Below are 24,735 nucleotides of genomic sequence, written 5' to 3'. Positions count from 1 at the left end.
AGCAGGTAGGCCTGGCAATGGACAGAGGCATTGTAATGGTTGGACAGAATGAAAAAGGGTGGAGGGGAGAAAAAAAAAGACATTAAATGCATCCCTTTACATAGCCTACACAAACCACAATCCCCAGGGAACTTAGGAAGTTGACACAACAGAGAACAAGAAAGCAAGTTTAATATCTCTGAACACACACGCAACAATTCGTAAACAGCATTTGAGTGCTTTTGTCCTCAGTTGGAATTTATCAAAACTGCTCATCATTCAAAACAAACTCTGACAGTTTAAAAACATCCAATAGCTTTTCAAAAAATATTAACATGTGATTAAAGTATAATTAAATGTGTTGGCTCAAAATAGAAACAGAGCATGACTTGCATTCATTACTTAGCATTCAGTAAAACTAAGATAGGTAAAATCAAAATATAATCATTAATACCTAGAAAAGTGTGTGGTTCTAATTTAAGCTGCCAAACTAACTCTTGCTTCTTTAACCACTCATTCCAGGGTCCCACTCTTTCAGAATTATCTACTTTTTCTAATATAAAAAAGATAAACTTCTTGAAGTTGTTGCACAGTAAGGAATGTTTATACAAGCGCTGCTGGAATTACCCTTCTTGATGTAATTACAAAGTTTGTAAATGTGTTTCCTTAGACACAGCTCTGTTTTACCTACCTAAAATGCATCACAAGAGATGTGACAGCTTAAATAGACAACTGCTTTCCTATTACCATAAAATCTAACAGGGCAGTGTAAACTTCTGTATTATACAATTCAAGCTATACACAGGTTTAAAAAGCAACGGAGACCTCTTTTGCTTATTTTGCCGTTCGCTTATGTTAACCCATTTTAAACATATTTAGACAGTTTAAAAAGCAACATAATTTTTAACAAATGTATTTTTTGTATCTAAAATGTAGCAGCATTGTTGACATCTGCAGCATCTGTTCATTTGGCACTCTGTGGTGTCAGTTATATGAGGTGTACTCTCTAACAACTTTTTAATGTTAACATCCCTCTTAAAAATAACCTTAGGCTCAAATATCAATTTTGCAAGGATATCCTCAGAAAAAATGTTCAAAATTTTCTTTAAACTATTCATAATTGCAGTTGCTTAATGTGTAAATATGCAAATAAATGTTTTTTTTAATGTGATCATCAAATGCAATTTTCTTAAGATGAAGAAAACACTTTATCCAACAAAATTGGCATATACAATGTTTTTCTCCTAGCCCATGTTTTCCAGTCAAAAGGTGCTTCAGCAAAGTATTAGTTTAAGGGTGTGCACACACCAAAGTATTAGTTTAAGGGTGTGCACACTTATGCAACCAGCGTATTGTAATGTTTTTATATTTTTTTATATTTTTATCCCCTAACAAATTTGTTTTTCAATTGAATTGTGCAGGTTATAGGTCACATTAATGGTGGGAAAAGTTTTGAAATAATTTATTGTGGTCTCATTTTTTTATATCACAAAAACCTGGAATTTTAACAGGGGTGTGTGCACTTTTTATATCCACTGTATCTCTCTGATGCTTATTAGAGTTTCATAGGTAACCTCAGTCATATTCCCTTCCTACTTGCTATGCTACAACATAACAAATCATAGTGTAGTGTATTGCGATCTCAGAGGTGATATATTTAAGTAGCAGGGAGTGTGGGGTGCAGGGATCTTGCCCCCTTGCTTATATTTAAAGAAGTGTAATATGGTTTGTTTTTTATATGTTTCAGTATGTAGCTGTGCTGGAATATAGTATGTGTTGCTTTCCCGTGTTTTTTCAATGTTATGGGAAGCAATGTTTTGAGTTTTCAGTGTTTTGAATTTTCAAGATTTTGGTCTCAATGTTTTGAATTTCAGTGTTATGGGCTATTGATCTTCTAAAGTGAATCCACACACACACACACACACACACACACACACACACACACACACACACACACACACACACACACACACACACGAATCTTCTTCTAATATTCAAATGGCCATATCATTGAATTTTATTTTCACTAGATGAAAATTGTGAAAATGAAATACACACACACACACACACTCACACACACACACACACACACACACACACATATATATATATATATATATATATATATATATATATATATATATATATATATATATATATATATATATATATATATATATATATATATATATATATATATATATATACAGAGAGAGAGAAAGGGGGTCTACCTGACTGGATCTAATGCTAATAAAATTAACATGAAAAATCTTTAACAAAAATATCTAAAACACAAACTTCACCACCATGTTTGACCTTAGAGCTTGTATAATTAAGTTGCAGTGGGGTGTGATTATAAGCATTAGTTTTAGGTAGATCCCCTATATATATATATATATATATATATATATATATATATATATATATATATACACAAAACATTAAAAGTTATACTTTCATGCACCCCCCATATGGAGGGGCTGTCCTCCCACACCCCCTGCTACTTATATATACCAACTCCAAGATTGCATTACAGTGAAGAAAATGGTAAAATTCTCATTCCGCACTGTACAGTGATCTCCATTGACAAGTTTCGATATTTCAAAACCTCAATCCAAAATGGTGGCTGTATAACTGAAAACTTAAAAAATATTTCTCATTTATTCTTATTACTGTTGGGGTACCCAAGGGACCCATACCTGGACCACTCTTATTCACTATATTTAAAAAGTATCTACACCCTGCTACCAAGCACGCTACATTTATCGAATATCCAAATAATTATACTCTAATCAGCATTCTCCTATCATATAAAATCTATAAGAAATAACCCAGGAATCCTTTATACCTACTGAATTTTTACTAAGCAACTTCACACATCTTACTAAACCCCAAAGAAATAGCCTAAACTGTTGTTAGTCACTCAAAAATACAATACCAAAGTAAAACTTTCTTCAAGATGAGGTTATCAAATAACATACCAACTGAACAGGTCAGTTATACAAAACTATTTGGAGTTATAATCAATCAGTTATAATCAATGGCAAGAAGGTCAACTTTTCAACTGTTAAAAAACAAAATTTTTGTACAGAACTAAACCATTCCTGAAAGATGGAACCAGTAAAACTATAGCAAAAAAACCCCCAAAAAAACAAAAAAAAAAAAAAAAAAATTGTACCTGCCCTATTGTATGCTTCCCCAATTTTCCCAAACCTACAGTATAAGATGGAAACAAAGCTTGAGCAATGTTGCAATAATATCTCAGGATTTGCTGCAAATACCCCCTATTGAACAAATTATTGCAAATACCCCCTATAGAATACATCATTATACGGCCTTTAGACATTTCAACTGGACTAAACTTCCTTATTTTCTTTACAACATCCAGTTTTTATTTGTATGTGGTCTAATATACAATGCCTTAAAAGGCATGCTTCGACTCTGCTAGCCTAACAAATACCCCTGCTCAAAAGACAAACTCCTGCTTTCCATCACAAAATACCAAAACGCAGCTGATGATACATTATTCTGCATCTGTTTATCTGATCTCTGGAATGCCCTCCCAATAACTCTCAAACAGATTGAAAATCTACAAACTTTCATGGCATGCATAAGTAAATGCCTCACATTTTAGCTATTTAACTCTATTTCTTGGATAATGCATCACTTGAACATGATTTCATCTTTCATTAACCCTCCTTTGCCACATCCCTCCTTTTACTCTCTGTTTTTCATGTATCATCCTGATGCTGCCTCTTGAAGTATAATGAGACTCTTTTATAGTGCAAAATTCAAAATCATTTCACACAGAATATAGCATAACCAGTTCAACTACACAGGATTTCAGTCACCTTCCTCTAATAGCAGTTATACTGTGTAATATATGTCCTTTCACAGTAATTATAAATTTAGCATTATCAGTGACTACTGAAATTATTATTAGACATTCTGCACTATTTTAACATTTTTAAGCTTTATATAAATGCAAACTTTTGGAGCTTTTCTCTTCAGATGTCTTCTGAAAAGGGCTTATTGTATCCAGTTGGACTTCAATAGTAAGCACATGTAAAATAAATAAAACAAATAAATGGCCAAGTATGACATTTTCAGTTCTTTCACAGTCAGTAGTAGTTAAAATGAACATTTTTCCAAAAATGTGATTTCACATTATTTTTACTTGTCATTAAATTCTTTTGAAAACACTCTTATCTCTAGTTTAGTGGACATCCTTTTGCCTCTCCAAATCCATTCAGAATTTCCCTTTCAAAACTGCTACCCCCTAAGCAACATGGATATTTGAACATACCTCTTCTAACTACATACTACTTGGTTATTAGGTCAAGTATGTTACTCAGATTTATTATATGCAGCACTAATAAAGAAAGCTGGTTAGTGCATTTGGTCATGCATTAGGTTCAAGGTGATCAGTTCCTCTAATTAATATCTATTATTATCCTTTTTTAGACAGCAAGATCCTAACAAATCTCATATCTCACAGCTTTGTTAGTTTTATTATTAAAAAAAAACTGAATGGAACAACTAAGCCACAATGGCATGTTTATTCCTTTCCAACTAGTTGATCACAGCCTTACCACTTACAAGAGATCAAGCCACAGACTTTACATCTTCCTTTATTCTAGAATAAGATGATGTGAGAGTATATATATATATATATATATATATATATATATATATGTAAAAAATTGCTAGTTAATCACAGCCTAACCACTTACAAGAGGTCATATCACAGACTTTATATCTTCTTTTACTCTAGAATAAGATGATGTGAGAGTATATATGTAAAAAATGTACTTAATTAAAAAAAAAATTCTTAATTTAGTCTCAGGCTAGCTTATATTCCCTCACTCGCCCTACACCATGTCTTACTTATACCTGAGTATCCCACTTTTTATCCTACTCACTCTCTTAACCTCATACCACACACACTACACTATTCAAATCCATCCCCTATTCTTTCCTAGTCCCTTTACCACAGTCATATAACCCACTCCTTCTACATCTCTCCATCACTCTTTACCACCTTCCATTTCCATGTGTACAAAGTCAAAACTTTCACACACATCATCCCCACTGACAAACTTAAAGTTCTTTTCTATAGCCTGAACCCACTTTGTCCACATCCTGCATTATCTACGATGACTCTCCCCCTAGCTGGGGACATTCACCCCAACTCCAGTCCCTCATCCTCTTCACTCACCCCCAGCCTGCATCCATCCCCACCCTTACCTCCCCTAATACATCCATGCCTCCCCCTTATTACTCCACCCCCTAGAAAAACTAGACCTTTTCTCAATTAATGTATAAAGCCTTCTCAACAAAACCACAGACCTTTACTCATGGATAGTCCAACACTCTCCTCATATTCTAACCATTACTGAAATGTGGTTAAAACTCCACATAACCAATAATGAAATCCTACTCCCCCCTCCGGTTACAACATATTTTAATGAGATAGAAAGACAAAAAAGGTGGTAGTGTTGCTGTTCTATACTCTGATCGGCTTAGTCTCTCTCCTCTACAAACACCATTGCCAAGTTTTCATCCTGCTCAACTAATTGTAGTAAACTGTCACTTGAATTCCCACAAAAAGCTTGCTGTAGTGTCAGTTTATATCCCACCTGGAAACAAGAAAATAACATATCCTAACTAACTAACAAATGAAGACAAACATACATCAAAACAGCTGTCGTCTGACACAAAATATAGGTATTAGGTTTATTGGTTCAAACAACTCATCACATCCATATTAATAAAAAATCTGGTTTAATAGGTATCCATCTTTCTGGTTCAACTACTACCATACATAATCTTTACTACCTGCAACCCTACCTGATTCCCTTCTCTAGATACCACCTACCTACTTACATTGCAAGACATCCCCACAACAACATCCAACTCCCACACATATAGAGATACTGAGATCCTCCTCTTGAATCCTCAGATTTAAGAATAAAACTAGCACCCATTAACTGGTCCTTCCTTTATCACCCTCCCCTTAATGAAGTTGTTGAAAAATTTAATCAGATTTTCATCAACACCTTGGACCCACTTGCACCCCAAGGAAAGATTAGGATAAAAGGATAATAATACATGGCTATCAAAATCAAAGAAACCCTCTCCCTCATGCACAAAAGAGATAGTAAAATTTGAGAAAACTATCGAAAATAAATACAAACTACCTTACTACAAAAAGAAAGGAAACTGTAGAAAAAAAACTAAAAACATATTCCAAAGAAATAAAAAACTTTTATAATGCAGCACAAACTAATCAACTCTCCAACTCTGTCACTATCAATAATACCCTTCACCTAATAACCTCAGTAACCTCACAACCTCCCAAACCTTCCTAATAACTCACCACTGATGATGCTTGCTACCCTATCATATACCATATACACACTATCTATAAATAAACTATCCTCACTCTCCACCCCAACACTCTCACTACTCCTACTCACTACTCCTACTCATAATAACAATTTTCTCTCTTAAACCTGTACTCCACCTCTATATCAAAATCTCTTCTTCATAAACTTAAACCTCCCTCCCTGCTGATGATACCACTATCCCCATCCTTTCTCTCTCTCTCTGCCACACACCCTATATCAAATCATCTCTTCTCTTCCAAAAAAACTTAAACCCATCTGCCCTGCTGCTACCCTCACTCCCTCCTTCTGCTTGCTGCTGAATCCATATTCCTTCTTTTCTAATAAATATATAAATATATATATATTCAAGAAGGTACAGTTCCAAAGATCTGGAATTTTTTCTACACCGTACCTCTACACAAAAAAGGTAACACCACAGATTTCTAGAAAAACTAAACTCTTGCTCTTCTTACCAAGATCACTCTCATACCACAAATCCACCTTTCCCATCTCTTCTCTAAATCACACAATTATCAAAGTTGATCCACATACAAAACTCCTGGGCACTGTAATAGATGACCAACTAAATTTGATCAGCATATCCATCAGTGTATCAAAACGACACATCAACAATTGGGATTATTGTATTGGAACAAAAAAATTCCTTACACCAAAAGCCAAACTATCCCTAGCTAGGACCTTCCTCCTGCCATGCCTTCTTTATGTTGTTCCCATCCTCACAACTTACAATCAACAATAATCTTCCAACTTGAACAAAACATATAATAAAATCACCAGATTTGCAATAAATCTACCTTATAAATCTCACCACTGTATTGTATTAAAACAACTACAATGCCCTGAATTCCCCCATCAACTTCTTATCTCACAGCTAAAAATCGCACACTCCATCATACACAAACCTTCTGCCTGCCCAATCCTCTCCTCTCCTCTCTCATTTCCTTTTATACCCCCACTACATCTCTCAGAAGCTTGGACCAACAACTCCTTGACATACATAAACCCAACAAAAATATTGTTAAATTACTTTACAATTACAGTGTGTCTGTAGCCTGGAACAAACCTCCTAAATCAATCAGAAACATCCATATACATGTGAATTCAAAAAGCAACTAAAACTTTATCTCTTAACCTCATGGATCTACCCTTGCCAGGAACCTACATGAACCCCCCATCTCTCCAACCATTTCACTATTCCTTTAACTCACTTCACTTCCTTTCCAATAACGTTATTACTACCTTTCTTTGCTTCTTCCTCTCTCACTATCTTAAGTAGCTTTACTCAAGTAGCAGCAGGGCTACTTTGTATCCACTACAACTTATAATCAACATGATTATGTATATAGTTTATTTTTTTTGTAGTTACTGACACTCTTATACTACATTGTCACTGATCTACCCTCATATTTGGTATTATGCATGCCTATCTGTAAACACATACTACGCATAGTTGAACTTGCCAGATTTTGTTTAAGTTGATCTCACTCTGTTTATTGTAATTGCATTTTTTGCTCAACTTATTGTGTATATTCCATGTTTAACATTTTATTTTTTAGTATTTTTTGATATGACCTTGAAATATACTCTTGTCTATGTTGCATGTATATTTGTATTGTAATTTCCTGGAGCTTTTCTCCTCGGGTCTCCACTGAAAATGGGCTTTTGGCTCGGTTGGACCAACACGGTTAACAAATGTCAAATAAATAAATAAATTTAAATCCATAATGAATGTCACATAGCTTTATCACTGTTAAAGGGATAATTATTCTTGAGCAACATACTATGCAACATTTTTAATTCCAGTTTCATGATTCCTCTGATGAGCACAAATTAACATGTTTTCAAATACTGTATGAAACATTAATCTCAAAAAAGCAACATCATATTCATGTTCCCCAATGAAGGCATTCAAGATCAGTGAAAATTATTACTATTATGAATACCTTCATTACATGAATATCATCAACATCAGTTTGGTAAAATGTCTGGAAATCGGTCATAACATGTATCCCACTTAAAAAGGTTATGGTGTTACTCGTTCAAGAAAAGACATCAACCTGGAGTCAAGAAAGCCTGCACTTCATTCTAAATGTGTGCACAATGACCAGAGACATACACTATGTTTTATGTTCATTAAACAGCTGTAGACATTGCAATCAGCTGCAATACAAGGGTAAGTGACACAATATGCACATGAAAGAATATTCTTCTTTTTCTTTCCGCTGTTCCCATTAGGGGTCACCACAGCAGATCATCTGTTTCCATTTCTTCCTGTCCTCTGCATCATGCTTTCACACTAACTGCCTGCATGTCCTCTCTCACCACATCCATAAACTTTATCTTAGGCCTTCCTCTTTTCCTCTTACCTGGCAGCTCCATCCTTAGCATCCTTTTCCCAATATACCCTGCATCCCTCCTCAGCACTGATTCCTAATCCTGTCCATCCTAGTCACACCCAGTGCAAATCTTAACATCTTTAACTCTGCCACATCTATGTCTGACTCCTGCCTTTTCATCAATGCCACCATCTCCAACCCATATAACATAATCCCTTTAGCACTCAGTTGCAATTTTCTTTGGAATACAGTCATGAAAACATTAAGAAAATAATGTTAAAAGTTGCTGCTGCTATCATTAATCTGTATCAGCAACAGGTTTTAATGCAAGGTGCTGCTGTTGCTACTTGCAGACCTCAGCCTAGAAGGAGAAGAGTGTTCAGACCACGTTTGATCTATCATGGACTTCATGATACTGTAATATTGGCATGCTACAGGAAGGACATGGATACCTTAGGCAAATAGTCAATGTCTGCTGTTCTCAACTATGGCCCTAGGGAAATTGTGAAGAATTTATCTCAGTGGAAATCTTAGCCTAGAAGGACAGGAGTGTTCAGATCATGTTTGACCTACCATGGACTTCATAATAATGAAATATTAAAGTACTACAGGGTGGTCAGGGATACCTTAGAACAAATAGTCAACCTCTTCTGCAGTCATTGAAGGCCCCAGGGAAATCATGAAGAACCCATCCTAGTAAAGACCAGAGTATGTGTAGAATTATGTATACTAGCTACAGGCTCTTTTTATGGACTCACAGGGGATATATTAGTTGTGTCAAAGGCTGTCAAAGGCCTTAGCTTCAAGAATATTCTGTCAACTTCTCATTTGCAGTGTGTAAGAGAAGCTATCTGGTTTCCATGTACCCCAGAGGAGAGCTATCACTATGCAAAATTTCTATTCCAAAGCAAATTTCCCTAAGGTTTTAGGGCCATACACTTAACACACATTAAAAAGAAAAGGGTGGGTAAACCTAGTCTATAACCAAATGGGATAGGTCATTTCAAGCATAAAAAGGGAAACTGACTAAGCTTAAAAGGGAAGTTAACTTAGTACTTACTTATGACCCTACTGTATGGACCTATGAACAGAAATGGCTAATACTCTATCAACTATTAGGCAGTCCATAATGCGCAAGTAATCTTCTATAATGTGCAGGTAAACCTGGCAGTTTCCATGGCTCCCACATATGACACACATGTAACCTGTATACAAGGTTTCCGATGGGTGACTTTCCACAAAGACATCTAGAGGGGGATGCAAGTTATAAAACTGGAACCATGGCTCATGACACCCATTAGAAACTTAAACAACCCCACTGGGCAAGGTTACAGTGATGCAAACACTCAAACTAAAAATATTATACAGCATGGATTTGGCTTGCTCAAATAACATTTCTGATGTCTAGATACGGGTCTACTTCATTTGTTCTAACTTCCGATTGACCGACACCCATTTGCCCGACCCCATTTGACCAAAATTTCATTTGACCGACACTTCATTTGACCGACAAGTATTATTGACAAGTAAATGGGATATGCCCCCTTCCCCACTGTAGTGCAACCCTGGAGTTAGAATATATAGTTAGGGGTGTGTGGGGGGTGTAGGGAGTGTGGGGGGGTGAAGCCCCCCACTTACTTTTGTTTTACTAAGCAATATTAAAGCAAAACTAAACAATATAATATGAAATTAAGAGGGGGCTTCGCCCCCACACCCCCCATTGTGGGGGGTTGTGCCCCCACACTCCCCCTAACTATATATTCTAACTCCAGGGTCACACTACAGTGAGGAAGGGGGCATATCCCATTTTCTTGCCGATAATATTTGTCGGTCAAATGAAGTGTCGTCAAATGAAATTTCGGTCATTTGGTCTCGGGCAAATGGGTGTCAGTCAATCGGAAGTTAGGGCAAATGAAGTAGACCCCTAGATACATATGGAGGTGCCTTGCAGTATGACCTAACCACCTTGGCCAACATACTGAAAGTTTGTGTCATGTTACACAATATAATTGCTAAGAAACAATTGCTAAAGGCACAACAAGGCCGAGCACCAGAGTTCCCAGCACCACAGGCAAATTGAGCAGACACAGATGAGGAGTCTAATCCAGCAGCTGGAGGTGACTGTGGAAGATATAGGAGTGCTATTACAATAATGTGCTATTGACCTGACTAAGATGCAGAAAATAACATGTACTCTCACTATCTAAGTGAAAAATGAACAAGCTAAACACATATATACAGTAACAGTGATGCATTCAAAATTATTAGCCTTACGTACCCATGTAATTGTTGTGTTCCCTGAGCATCGGACAGAGTCAACCCTCCAAAAAACAACTTGTATAAACAGATGAACCTGTAATGAAGAGATAAAACTGATTCTGCTCGTATGTAAATACTGCAATTTACTAAGATAAAACATGGCTCAACTATACAGGAATTTCAGCAGTAACGTAAAAGTGACATATGCAACATAAATATAAATATATAAAAACAACTAAGCTATTAAAAGTAATTTTTTCACAGCCATAAATTCCATTATTGTATCCTTCAGGAAATCATCAACCCCAATGAACTTCTGTGTTGACAATAAGCCCCTAAGTGTTGACCCACTTGCTCAGGATTTTGAAACTTTTGTGGGCAGTGACCTGCATGTATAACCAAAGCAGGCTCATGTCAAAAAAACACCCACAATATTAACTCAAATTTCACAATCATGCACATAGATACATGAGCAAGCATGCTTACACATCTTTAAGAAATGGACACTATAACATTAATACTTAAGACAATAATTAGAAATATACCATCCACCTGAATAATTAAACAAATATGCTTGGCCTGCCCAATAGTATGCATCTTGCATAAATGTTGCTCAGTTTAGACACCCCCAACAGTGACCAGGGACAATCTCTGCATCATCATCATCATATGCACAGCATGCTGAGCAAACATTAATTCCTATCTAATATGACAGTATTACTAATAAGACTCGAAGATCATGACCAAAATAGCAATCATTTGAATTTGAACAGAATAAAAAAGTACAATTCAGTACAATACTTTTGATAAAAGCAAACATCTCATTAAGCAATCATTAGCTGTCCACTCTGTGAATCAGACATAGGCAACTCTAAGTCACAAAGAGATATGGAAGGCGCAGTTACAGGAGGACAAGAATGACACCAAAGAAGTGCATTTGTGTGTGTGTGTGTGTGTGTGTGTGTGTGTGTGTGTGTGTGTGTGTGTGTGTGTGTGTGTGTGTGTGTGTGCGTGTGTGTCTGCATTGTGTGTGTGTTTGTGTGACAGAAATCAGGTTTAAATCAAGTATGCATTGTCAGGGCCAGTCGCAACAGATGTTAATCATTCAGTAGTAATGATTTATACACGTGTATGTGAGGTATTATGGCCAAAGTGCATTATGCTGGGTGAGGATCTGCAATCAAAATTAAAGCATGTGTGCTAGCACTACACACTGACAGACTGGACAAGTGTGAGATGTGCATGGTAGAGGATTAGGTTCAAAGTCACCTCCCTTGTCCACGTGAACTACCACTGCCAAGAGTTGCCCTTCTAGTTCCACAACCCTGGCTAGAAGTTGGAGTGCTTCCTGAATGTGGATGTTGTCTGCTGGATGAGTCTCATCATGACTATGTCCATGACCCTGACCACTTGGTCTACCACATCTGGATGTGGACACCTCAGTCACTGATAGAGCAATGGAAATAATGTCACTATGGCAGCAGGATTTAACAGGCCACATCAGCTAACCCCTGAAGATGTAGTAAAACTTCAGCCACATGGATGCTGACTACCCAGCAGATGTTCCATAACAAACACTGCAAGATCCTGTTTGTCAGTCATGTGGTCCAATGACTCACCTACATGGCCCAGGCCATCTTCCATATCAGAATGCATGATATGCAGTACTCTGTTTATCTCTTCCAAGGCACTGGTGGAACTTGCCTTTTCCTCCATGATGCCCCTACACATATGTTGAGTGGAACCTACTGACACACCTAAACCAGGGAGAGGGTGAAAAGCATGCCACCTTTCAGTACCTCTATTGACAACCCCATGTTGTACTTCACCCTCAAAATGGCTAGGATGAGACTCTGCCAGCATAACAATTGAAGTAACCACACCACCTTGATCAACTGTGTCACTGAATTCCCCAAATGAACCCCCAAATTACTTAGCCATCCTATAGAAAGGTGTGTCCCAAATAAATCCTTACTCCTGCTTCCTGTCATCCATCTCAAAGCCACCTCATAGAGATCTGTTAGCACTTCTAATATCAGATGGAATGCATATTAACATAATTTCTTCTGGATATTCTTATATTTGCTGTGTGTGACTATTGATGTATTTATTATATATCTATGACTACTGTATGCAAACTAGAGTTTTTTATTTCTTACTATATGTATAACTTTGAACAGCTAATACTGCATGATACAAATGTTACTGTCAATTGAAATTTTTGTATTGTCTGTTATGTTATTGCTTTACATGTATAGCAAAAACCAAAAGGAACTCCAACCAGTATAGTCAAAGACCACAAACTTAAAAAAATACTGGCCCTGTAGCACTGAAACAGCAGTGATAAAAAATTATATAACACGTACTAGCGTACAAACTTTTATTTAAACTTTTTCATCCTCAGACTTCTTCGGAACTTATAACACACTTCTTATCCATTTACACACTTTCATACAATTTCACATTAATTAAATTTAACAATTAAGTAAAACACCTATGCAATTAATCAGTTTGACAATAAACGTCTTCCTAAAACATAAGGGACTATAAAACATATTGTTTATTTATTTAAACGTAGGGCAGGATTCACGAAGGCTTGCACAGAGTGTAAGAGACGTGTGACACTCCATGCAAGCCTCGCGATCCAGGAACAGCCCGAAACTCCATGTAAGAGACCAGCTAAAACGTCTCTTACACGGACTGGGAGTGGATATGCTAAATACCTCACTTGCAGCTGAAAGGCATGCAAATGAGGTAGAGTAGCGATCCACGAAACAGAAAGCAGCCCGTGTAAGAGCCGTTTTAGCTGCAGAAATGTACTCAGTTGACAACTGAGTACGTTTCTGCAAAAATCACAATGGAGCCATGTCAGCTCCAAATAAAGGGTGCATATGTGTCAGACAGCATGCCAATGGCCAAATATGTGGCCATTGGCAAGGTAACCTGATGCAAATATTAAAAAAATATAATTTTTTTTTTCAAACGCAGCCAGACCCGCGCAAACGGGCTGCGCTGTATAAAACATAAAAATGAAGGTTATAAACCCACAAATGTGGGTTTTATGCAATACATGGAATGACAATGGAGGGACCAGCAGACCAAAAACAACATGGCCACCGTGTAGTGGTTGCTAAGGGGGGAAGCTGAGTCTAAGACATGTAACTAAGCATTAGTAGGCAATCTGATGTAAATGAGGGTTAGGATACTGAATATCACAGTCACATAGCAAATGAGCACAGTCTGAGTAGTGTAAGAGATACATAAGGGGAGGAATAGAGTAGGAGATAGGTGACATCACAGGGGGGAATGGTAGAAAGAAATGCAGTTCATTGGAGGTCAGTGTTACATGACAGATGACAGACACAGATCATGGAAAGAGGAGTGCCACAAGATAAGCATGGGAAAGTCAAGAAATGGAAGGTGTACACTGTTACTTACACCAAAGTTTCTTGCTGGGTGTGCATGCGCATGTGTGCGCACCATGAAGCGCGAGTAGGGCAGTGTGCATGCATGTAAGGCAGACTGAGCATGTAGGGGCGTGTTAGTAGATTTGTAACACTGTTTGTGCTGGTGTGCGCATTTTAACCCGAATAGGCAGATCCTGAACCGTGTAAGCATGTGTGCGCATGTGTAAGCCACTGTGAGCATGTTTCTGCTGGTATGCACGCTGCTCCCCCCTGAGGAAACAGAAAGGAAAAAAGGAAGCAACAGAATTAGTAGGAAGCTAGCAGGGAATACTGCTGGAGCTAGCAGGTGAAAACAATTAGAAGCAGGCAATTACACAGGCAGAATAGTAGCCCAGCCCAGCACTTAAAACACTGCAAACAGCAGTGCAGGATGTTTCTCTCAAGAGACACTGCAAGACAGGAGTAAGCTATTAGAAGTGAAAACTGAAAAAGCTGAACTCAGAGCAGAAATGCTAGGGGCTGCCATAGCTGTCATAATGAGACATAGGCGACTTGCTGAGGGTGGTGACAATGCAGATGGTGCCAGACAACACACAGTGAGGAGACAGAGAAGAGTGTACAGGCCCAGGATCACCTACCATGAGTTACATGAGCTGGAGATAGTAGAGCGCTATAGAGTGGACAGAGAGCTCCTGCAGCAAATAGTCGAGCTGTGCAGGCCACGCCTCACACACAGAACCAACAGAGGGGAACTCATCCCAGTGGAAACCAAGGTATGTGTTGGCCTAAGAATACTAGCAACAGGTACCTTCCAGAGACCAACTGGTAATATGATGGGGATATCACAGGCATCAGCCTCCAGGGTACTGCACCAGTTCCTGGATGCCATGTCAGCACATGTCGGTGATCATGTATATTTCCCCAATGCCCGTGAGGTATTGGCCAGCAATATGCATCTCTTCCAGCAAATAGCGGAATACCCTGAGGTAGTGGGTGCAATAGACTACACGCACATGCACATCAAAGCATCAGCCGGTGAGCGGGGTAGGGCCTACATTAACTGCAAGGGCTTCCCCTCCATCAACTGCCAGGTCGTGTGTGATGCCCAGGGCATAATAATGAATGTGTGTGCTGGCTGCCCTGGGAGCTACCATGATTCCCACATCTGGCATTTGACACAGCTGTACCAAACATTTGCCAATGGGGACATCCCACACGGACACCTAGTGGTGGATGCAGGTTATGCATGGAGCCGTGGCTGATAACACCCATCAGAAATGCACACACACCTGAACAGGAACGTCATAATGGGGCACACGCACAAACACGTAATGTAATAGAGTGTGTGTTTGGGCTGCTCAAGTCACGGTTCCAGTGTCTGGACACATCTGGTGGAGTCTTGCAGTACTCACCAACTACACGTACCCAAATTGTCATGGTATGTGCTATGCTACATAATATGATCTTGCAAAAACAGCTGCAGCAGGACCAGCATAGGTCTGGGCCAAACAGCCCCCCACCATTGCCAAGGCCATCACAGGCAGAGCGTGACTCGGAGGAGGAACAACCTGAGCCTGCCCCAGTAGGCAGAAGGAGGCATGCCCAGTATGCCCTGGCCTTGGCAAAGAGGCAACGCATAGCACATACACTGGCTCAGTAGGAACCCTGGGAATGATACCCCTCTCTGACTCACTCAAATAATAACAGGGATTCCTAAAATGACATGACCTGCTCACAAACATGTACAGGGAAGTGTAATATGCGCATCCGACAGAGGCAGCCCTGCAGCACCACCTGAGGCATGAATGCCATGTGTTAAGTAATATAACATCATGTACTATATGCACACTTGAGGACCCTGACTAACATCCACCCTCACCATGAAGCCACAAATGCCTCACATGAAACCACAAAATGACGATGGGATGAACAACTGCAATAATTGGCTGAAGTAATGCAGTTAGTCAAAGTGGAGCCAATGTGTTTCAGCCTGGGAAGACATGCTGAGCATGACATGATGCACCACCTGCTAGGGGTGGCATGCACCTATCAGTCCAGGCCCCATGGATACTGGCAAAGGCTATCAGTACCCACAGCGTGCCCTGAATAGGTAAGTCTCAAAACACAAACCCACCTTCATAGGTACCACAAGGGATAGGAACCTAGATGTAATGCTACCCAATGCCAGAAGTCAAGATGCGTGCAGTGTAAACGCACACAGTATGGAGAATGTTGATATCTGTCCTGTAATAGAAAACTGGGTCAAGGCTCACATCAGCACCCTAACACTACCACGTTACACCTCATACTGTGCTGTACAGCCTCAAAACATGGAACAAGCTATAAAAGGAGGGTGACTAGCAATAATTGTCAAGGATAACCACACCCCCATGTTGATACCACAACAAGAAGCAGCATGGATTAGATATTGTCAAGTACCAGTGGCCAAAACCGCCTCCCAGTATATAGTCTGCTGCAGACTACTGTCCTAACACCAGGAACTGCACCTGGCCTATGTTGGAATACATGAATATATCAAGCCCCCCAAACCACATTATATTGGTTGACTGAAAATACCCAGACATACACTGGGAGCATTATACTAGCACCAACACAGTAGGAGAAAAATTCCCAGAATCCATAAACCAAAATGCCTAGGAACAGCGTACCACTCCCACAAGAGGGGTAAGCATACTGGATGTGATAATCAGCAACATGCGTACTGGATGGCAAGATGAGAACTGTATCCCTCACTGGTAAGACCAGACCATAGAGTAATCACACCGGATATACACATCCGGACCACTGTCCCTGGCCAGAAAACCACAGTGAAAAACATGTGTAAAGCATAAGTTGCACCCCTCCAAACTGATGTGGAATCCACTAAAGGCCCTGTGTAGGTGACGAATATGGGACACACTACAGAACCTGTTATTCAGGCATTCCATGAACACAGCCAGGAATGCTTGGATTATGCAATCACAAATAGCAACAAGACACAATGCCATATACGCAGGCATCTGGCATGCTGGACTCCAGCCATTACCAAACCATGCAAGAGAATGAGGAAGCTACTACATGATAGAGCAAACATAAAAAGGGAAGTAATCACTGATCAGTAGTATGGCAATAAAATATGTCCACACATACAATCCACTAAGGCCAGCCACAACAAGTAGAATCTGTGAATCCTGAGGCAATGTTACACCTGCCCCAAGTACACAGACAACCCTGAACTCCCCCCAATAAATACAAATATATGTGAGAGATGCAACCATTTATCCAAACTGGAGGCTGAGCTCCCCCAACTCAGTACTGTCAAAACTAGTCAGGAGGAGAAGGTAACCACATACACCACAAACCCAGTCCCACATAGAACTATCACAACTGTAAACCAAACACACAAACACAGAAAAACATTCCCGGAGGCCCTAATTACAAAAACACCACACCAACAGAGGCCTCCAAAGCAGACCCCAAGCAAACACAACCTCCAAACATAGCACATGCAACACATAGTACACAAAGCTGGTGTGCCAAACAGTCACAGGCCAGAAGGAGAAACAACATGCCTGATACATTTGTAATAGGTGTCTGTATAGGCAGACACACTGCTGTCCCACTCACCAGACTGAACAAGGGAAAGGGTACAGTAAGCTCCCTGTAGGCTGCCACAATATGCCACATAACACAAGTACGCAGGTCATCCCAAAGCAAGCAGAAATATGATGCACTCATTGTCCATGCTGGTGTGAATGACCCAAGATGTACCTCCCTGGACTACATGAAAAGAGACATGGATGAGCTCTCTGAGTATGTACTCCAGGCCGGTATGACACTGGCCGTTTGCAGCATCCAACCCTCACCAAGAATGATGCCACAGTACAAACACAGAATGATCAGCTTTAACAGGAGGCACAATTACAGCTGTCAGTCCAAGAGGATCTAATGTCTGTCTGCTTGAGATGTCATGCATGACAAGCCATGCTGCTGTTCCAGGGATGGCTTGCACCTGTTACCCCTGGGCGTCTGGATACTGGATAATGCCTGTGCCACCTCCATAGAGCCGTACGTAGGCAAGGCCGAAAAGACTAACCCACCACCCTAGAAAACATAAGTGGTAAGAAACATAAGGGTAATGACAGATGTCTAAACTGCAATATGCATGCTCCTGGGGCACTTGCCAGTATGGAGAACATCGATGTCTGTGCAGTGACAGAAGCCTGATGCAAGACTACTGACATCACACCAGCACTACCAGGTTATACCTCATATCATGCGTTATGGCCCCAACACCTGGACCAAAACATCAAAGGAAGGGGAGTATCCATATGCAGCACAGACACCCATACGGCCAGGTAACTGACAATGCATGAAGCAGCGGAGACCATCCATGTGCACCTAACTGCAGTCAAAACTGCTGTACAGTCTGTAGCATGTGACAGACCACAATCTCACACACAGGAACCCCACCCAGACATCCTGAAGACACTGGACAGTATGAATGTCCCACCAAATACCAAACAAGGTACTCACAAATTACCACATAGGTGGTAAATCATTATGTATGCAAGGAGTAATCAGGGACCTAGGGACACAAGTCGACAGTAACCTGTCATGTGACACTCACAATGCCAATGTGGCTAGGAAGACTGTCTATATTGGACACAGTATCATGGAAGGATTCACATCTACATCAACAGAGGTCACTGTGCCCCTGTACTGTTCTCTTATCAGACCCATAATCTAGTACACTGACTCATATGGAATGTACTGTACCTGACACCTGCAGCGGTTAGGAAGACCTCAAAGGTACCTCACCAAGAGGATAAAGGGTGTCAAATATATGTCATATGCTGCCTGGCTGTAGACACCCCAGCTGAATGCAGTCACAGACTGCCTACACAGAGGCATTGTATGTCTGTTGTACAAGGCCATGTCCAACACAGGAGTAATGGACATGCTCCACCCCAGGAAATCAAAGCCATTGGAGCTGTGAGAGTGACAGATGTCAACCTCAACACATAATGAAATAGGATGTGCTGGAGGAACAGATACATAACCCAGAGGCTCCCCACACCCTGGAACAGGATCCCACTCCATGTTAGGCAGAGCCCCTCACTGACACCCATCAACAGGAATATTGCCAAGTGGATGGATGATCATAGATGTACACTGGGGGTCTTCACTGTGTCACGTCCAGACAGAGGCACAGTAAAGAAAATCATAAATGGCCATAATATTCACATAGCAAGGGGCGAAAGACACACACACTCTGGCTAGGCTTACTAATGCCCTAGGGTGGATAGCCTAGTATGAACCTATGAACTTATGAAGATACAAATTGTACAGGACACTAAGGATAATCACAAGGCTTACCCAACTGATGGTAGGAACCATGTCGGGAATTCACAGATATGCTCCGAATCTCACAGATATTACAAACAACATACCAAACACACACACATATTGCCAACATACAACCTGACAGGTGCAGTGCAAACCCCCCCCAGAATGCAAAATATCTATCCCAGCAGACTGCTGGCCCCCTGACATTGCAGATGCTGAGGTAACAGCCATCATCTACAAAGCAAAACACACAGCAGCAAAGGTATGAGATGGTGTCCTGGGCTGAGGCCAACATGGACTCCAAGAAGAATGCAACACCAAATCACACTACTGCTCAATGTCAGCCTTACCACAGGATATATACCCAAAGAGCAGTGTACAACAACAGTGGTCCTTCACAACAAAGGTGTTACCTGAATGGATACTGCAAACTACCACCCCAGGATCCTGACAAGCTTGGTCTGCACAGCTATAGAAAGGATCAGCATGTACCGCAGACATAAAGCTATTGGGGACCTACTGACACCGGACCCTACCCAGTGTGGCTGTCGTAAGTGCAGATCCTGCCCCTAAACATGTTTGACCCATTTGAAACAGTCATTAAGGTCATCGATGAGGGCAATGTGGTCCACACAGCGTAGCTGGACCGTGCAAATGCTTCCAGACAATACCCTACGTGTTCAGTATAGATATGTTCACCAGCTTAAATATAAACCCCTATGTCAGTAGAGGGGTTGCAAACCAGACCAAGGACAGAACTGACATGGTCAGACATGCTGCATCCATGTCAGACTACAAAGCAGATATAAGTGGCATCACACAAGGCTTGGTCCTGGGACCTCCCCCGTTCCGTATATATGTCCCATAGGTACAGGCCAACATGGAAGGACTGTGACTGAACATGCATGCAGAGGAGTACAAACTGCCCACCATATCTGACCCCCAGCTGACACAAGCAACCCACAAAAGGGCCACATAGAAACAGACAACTGGTGCCATAGCCATGTCAGCAAGCTAATTGCAGAAATGTGTATAGACAGCCACCATGGATATACAGTAAGTGCCCACCAATTTTCACACAGGTGTTAACCCATTATGTACCTAACATGTAATGAGAGACCTGGGGACACAAGGTGATAGATATCCTGCATTGGACAAACATGTGGCTGTAGTGTTCACAGAAACATACCATATACCCACCCAATCATGAAGGTTGTCAGATCTAGATAAGGGGAGGTCACTGTGGCTCTGCAGTCATCCTTCATCAGCGTCACAATTGACTACAATAGCCCCTGTGGGATGTACCTCAGCAGACACCTCCATCAACTGTAAAGTCCACAACAGTACGTCACCAGGAGTATCAAAGAGCATGAACTGATGCCATGTGTTGCCTGATTAAACAAACTGCAGCTCCACACACTGCCATACTGCCCACCCAGAGGCAAGCTGTGCCTGATGTATGAAGCCATGTCCAAGCTGGAATCAATGAACATGCTGCACCTTGTACAATCTGAATGGCAGTGAGCTATGCACATGAGAGACCTGAACCCCAGCACTGACATACATCGGACAAGCTGTACTGAATGATCCATAACACAGAAGCCACCCCCACTCTTGAGTAAACTCCCAGTACAGGTTAGCCAGAGAGTCACCTATCGACACCCCTCAAGAGGAATCCTAATGAGTGGATGGGAGATGGTAGGTTTACCCTGGGTATCACTGTTATGTGTCAGGTAGATGGAGGCACAGTATACTAACCATGACATATGTCATGGCAAACTCCAGTTACAATGTGTGTCGAAGGATAAACACACTCTCTGACTAGCATCAGAAATGGCATAGGGAACATTGCTAGTGTTTGCCAATGTCCACCTATGTTGTGGAATACACTAACAATGTTGGACAAGCCTGGTGTAGGTAGTCCATATCTGAACATAATGCAACATGGTCATATGTGCACAACTGGCCCCTACACAGTCTGTTGTGCTCACTATGAAGATGTCAAGCAGTGATAGGACTAAAGCCCAGGATACTGTCCACCACAGTGAAAGTACTGAACCAGTACACTATACAGTACTACAGTGTTGGGTCATTATGAAAGGATGTTGACAACTGTATGCAAAGTATCCCATGCAATCCTTGCAGGCACAGTATAATCCCTGTTATGGTCAGACATGAAGCAGTTGGCCAATAAGTACACAACATGACACCCAACACACAACCATAAACGTGAGATATTGTTGAAGTTCACACTCACCCAAATATGTGGTGGACTGCAGAGTTCAACATATGGAAAGCTCACACTGGGCATGCTCGCACACTTTGATAAATGAGGCATATGTCAGACAACATGCCATGGAAAGGCTGAACTGGGCATGCTCACACGCTTAGGCCCTATGTCCGTTTAGCAGTTGGCCACACATATCCGGTATTTGTATGTGTCATTCCAGGAACCAACCACAACACAGCAATCTGCCCAGTGCACACAGTAAATGACTGCAGAGACATAAGTGATATAGTGGATCGCCCTCATATTCAAACATCTTCCACAGATACACAAGTTGTTCATAGGAACAGGGAATGCTATGGCAATAAAGACCTGCAAACAGTCTAACAGCAACAAATATTGTGCATCTGACAATTAAACATATGGGTGTAGAGGTCAATACTAGGCTGTTTGCCCTAGGGAATGACAGCTTAGCCGGAGTGTGCTTGGCATCTGCATTCCCAGTACAGTAGGCTACTGTGCCACTGTAAAGTAGGTCACATAAGGCAACGTGTGAGGCTAGTGTGCTATGCTTCTGTCAAGCAGGGGCACAGTGGAGATCCCAGGGTTTGAATGTGCTAAGCCACATCCATGTTGTTGATGAGTGCTGGAACAGGGTTGCTGAGGACCTCTAACAGTAAGTGGGCATCAATAACAGACTGAGGGGAGCCCTATCTGCATTGTCTGGACAATTCCACTGTCAACACTGTGTTGTGATGATTATGTGGGATTGAAGTGTCATGCCGGTACTGTTCACAGATGTCCTCCCTCTGTGGGCTACAGCTCTGCAATGTATTAGCTCACTCTGTCTGTTGGACGGCTCATATATGGCTGGTGTACACCTGACAGGTGTCCTGTTGTGGAGCAGTCATGGGTATATGTGGGATAGCATGATCAATGCAAACCTTACACATGCTCATAGAATGCAATTGTCAAGGATTATGCAGAGTGGCCAGTATAGTCCCCCAGCATGGGTCCTTTGAAGTCGTCCACCCCAGTCTTCACAAGTGTAGCCTGCTTGTGCTAAATACAGTTTGTTTGCAGTGACAACCTTGTTTGGGGGTGGAGATGGGATATGGCTGTCCAGGAAAAGGTGGGTATGGTCAGATATCAACAATGGTGGTCTACCACTGGTGTGGAACAGTGAGTACCCATGTTGCAGATGGACAGGTGCAATATGTATTCCCCCATGTGGCTGTGGTGAGTGGTTCTGCCATAGCACATGGACCCACAAATTGTAGTGGCTGTAGGGTAAAGTTGTAGAGGCCTGAGTATTTCCCACACACAATATGCTTGTACCTGATGTTAACAACTGGAATGGTGTATGTGAACACCTGCATATCCCAGCACTGTTCGCAGGGAAGCAAAGTGTGTGTCCTGGATGTGGGAGTGGTGTTCTGGATTGGTTGTGTTATGTGTTACAGGTCCTTTGGTCACGAAGCATGGTATAGAACATAACCTGCCAGTGCGATGTGCATATCTGACCCTGAAGTAGGTGGCTGCAAATGCATATATATGCTATTCCCCACCTGACAGGTAGTACTAGATGTACATACCTCTGCAGAAATAAAGATGTCAGCACCCTATAAATACTGCAGGTGCAGAACAGATGCCCAGTAATTCGGATAGCTCGCTCTGCTAATGCGTCTCCCTCAAGTGGCATAATATAGTTAGGTAGGAGCTTGAACCATGCAAATGCTCAGTGTGTGTGTGTGTGGGTGAGCAGGGTTGATGTGTGTGCAAGTCTGTTTGAGGGAAGTGTCCCTTTTGGCAACTGGAAAAACACTCTACAGGATACACATTCCCCTATCTAAGCACTGATGATGTCAGCACCCTATAAGTACAGCAGGAGAAGGGAAGCCTCCCAGTAATGCGAATAGCATGCTCTGCTAATGCCTCTGTCATGCGTGTCATAACATAGTTAAGTAGGAGTTTGAATTCTGCAGCTACCCAGTGTGGGTGGAGGAGGATTAGTGTGTGTGCAAGTCTGTGTGAAGGAAATGTCCCTTTTGGCAACTGGGAAAACACTCTACAGGATGCACATTCCCGTATCTAAGCACTGATGATGTCAGCACCCTATAAGTACAGCAGGAGAAGGGAAGCCTCCCAGTAATGCGAAAAGCATGCTCTGCTAATGCCTCTGTCATGCGTATCATAACATAGTTAGGTAGGAATTTGAATCCTACAACTCCCCAGTGTGTGTGGAGGGGGACTAGTGTGTGTGCAAGTCTGTGTGAGGGAAATGTCCCTTTTGGCAACTGGGAAAACACTCTACAGGATGCACATTCCCCTATCTAAGCACTGATAATGTCAGCACCCTATAAGTACAGCTGGAGAAGAGAAACCTCCCAGTAATCCAAATAGCGCACTCTGCTAATGCGTCTCTCTCAAGTGTCCTAACATAATTAGGTAGAGGTTTGAAACCTGCAAATGGCAAGTGTGTGTGTTTGAATTAGGGGAGTTTGTGTATGTGCATTTCTGTATGACAGACATGTGATTTTTGGCATTCAGGAGAACACACTACATGATGCACATTACCCTTTCCAAACACTGATGATGTCAGCACCCTATAAGTACAGCCAGATTAGAAGATCTTCCTAGTAATCCGAATAGTGTGCTTCGCTAATGTGTCTCTCTCACGTGTCATGACATAGTTAGGTAGGGGTATGAATCTGGCAAGTGTGTGTGTATGGGGGGGGGTAGTAGGGTGTGTGTAATTGCAAGTGTGA

The sequence above is a fragment of the Protopterus annectens genome, chromosome 7.part0 (genome assembly GCF_019279795.1).
Source record: "Protopterus annectens isolate FY-2018-M chromosome 7.part0, PAN1.0, whole genome shotgun sequence".
In the NCBI taxonomy this organism is placed as follows: domain Eukaryota; kingdom Metazoa; phylum Chordata; order Ceratodontiformes; family Protopteridae; genus Protopterus; species Protopterus annectens.
Note: the sequence above shows the minus strand (reverse complement) of the source record.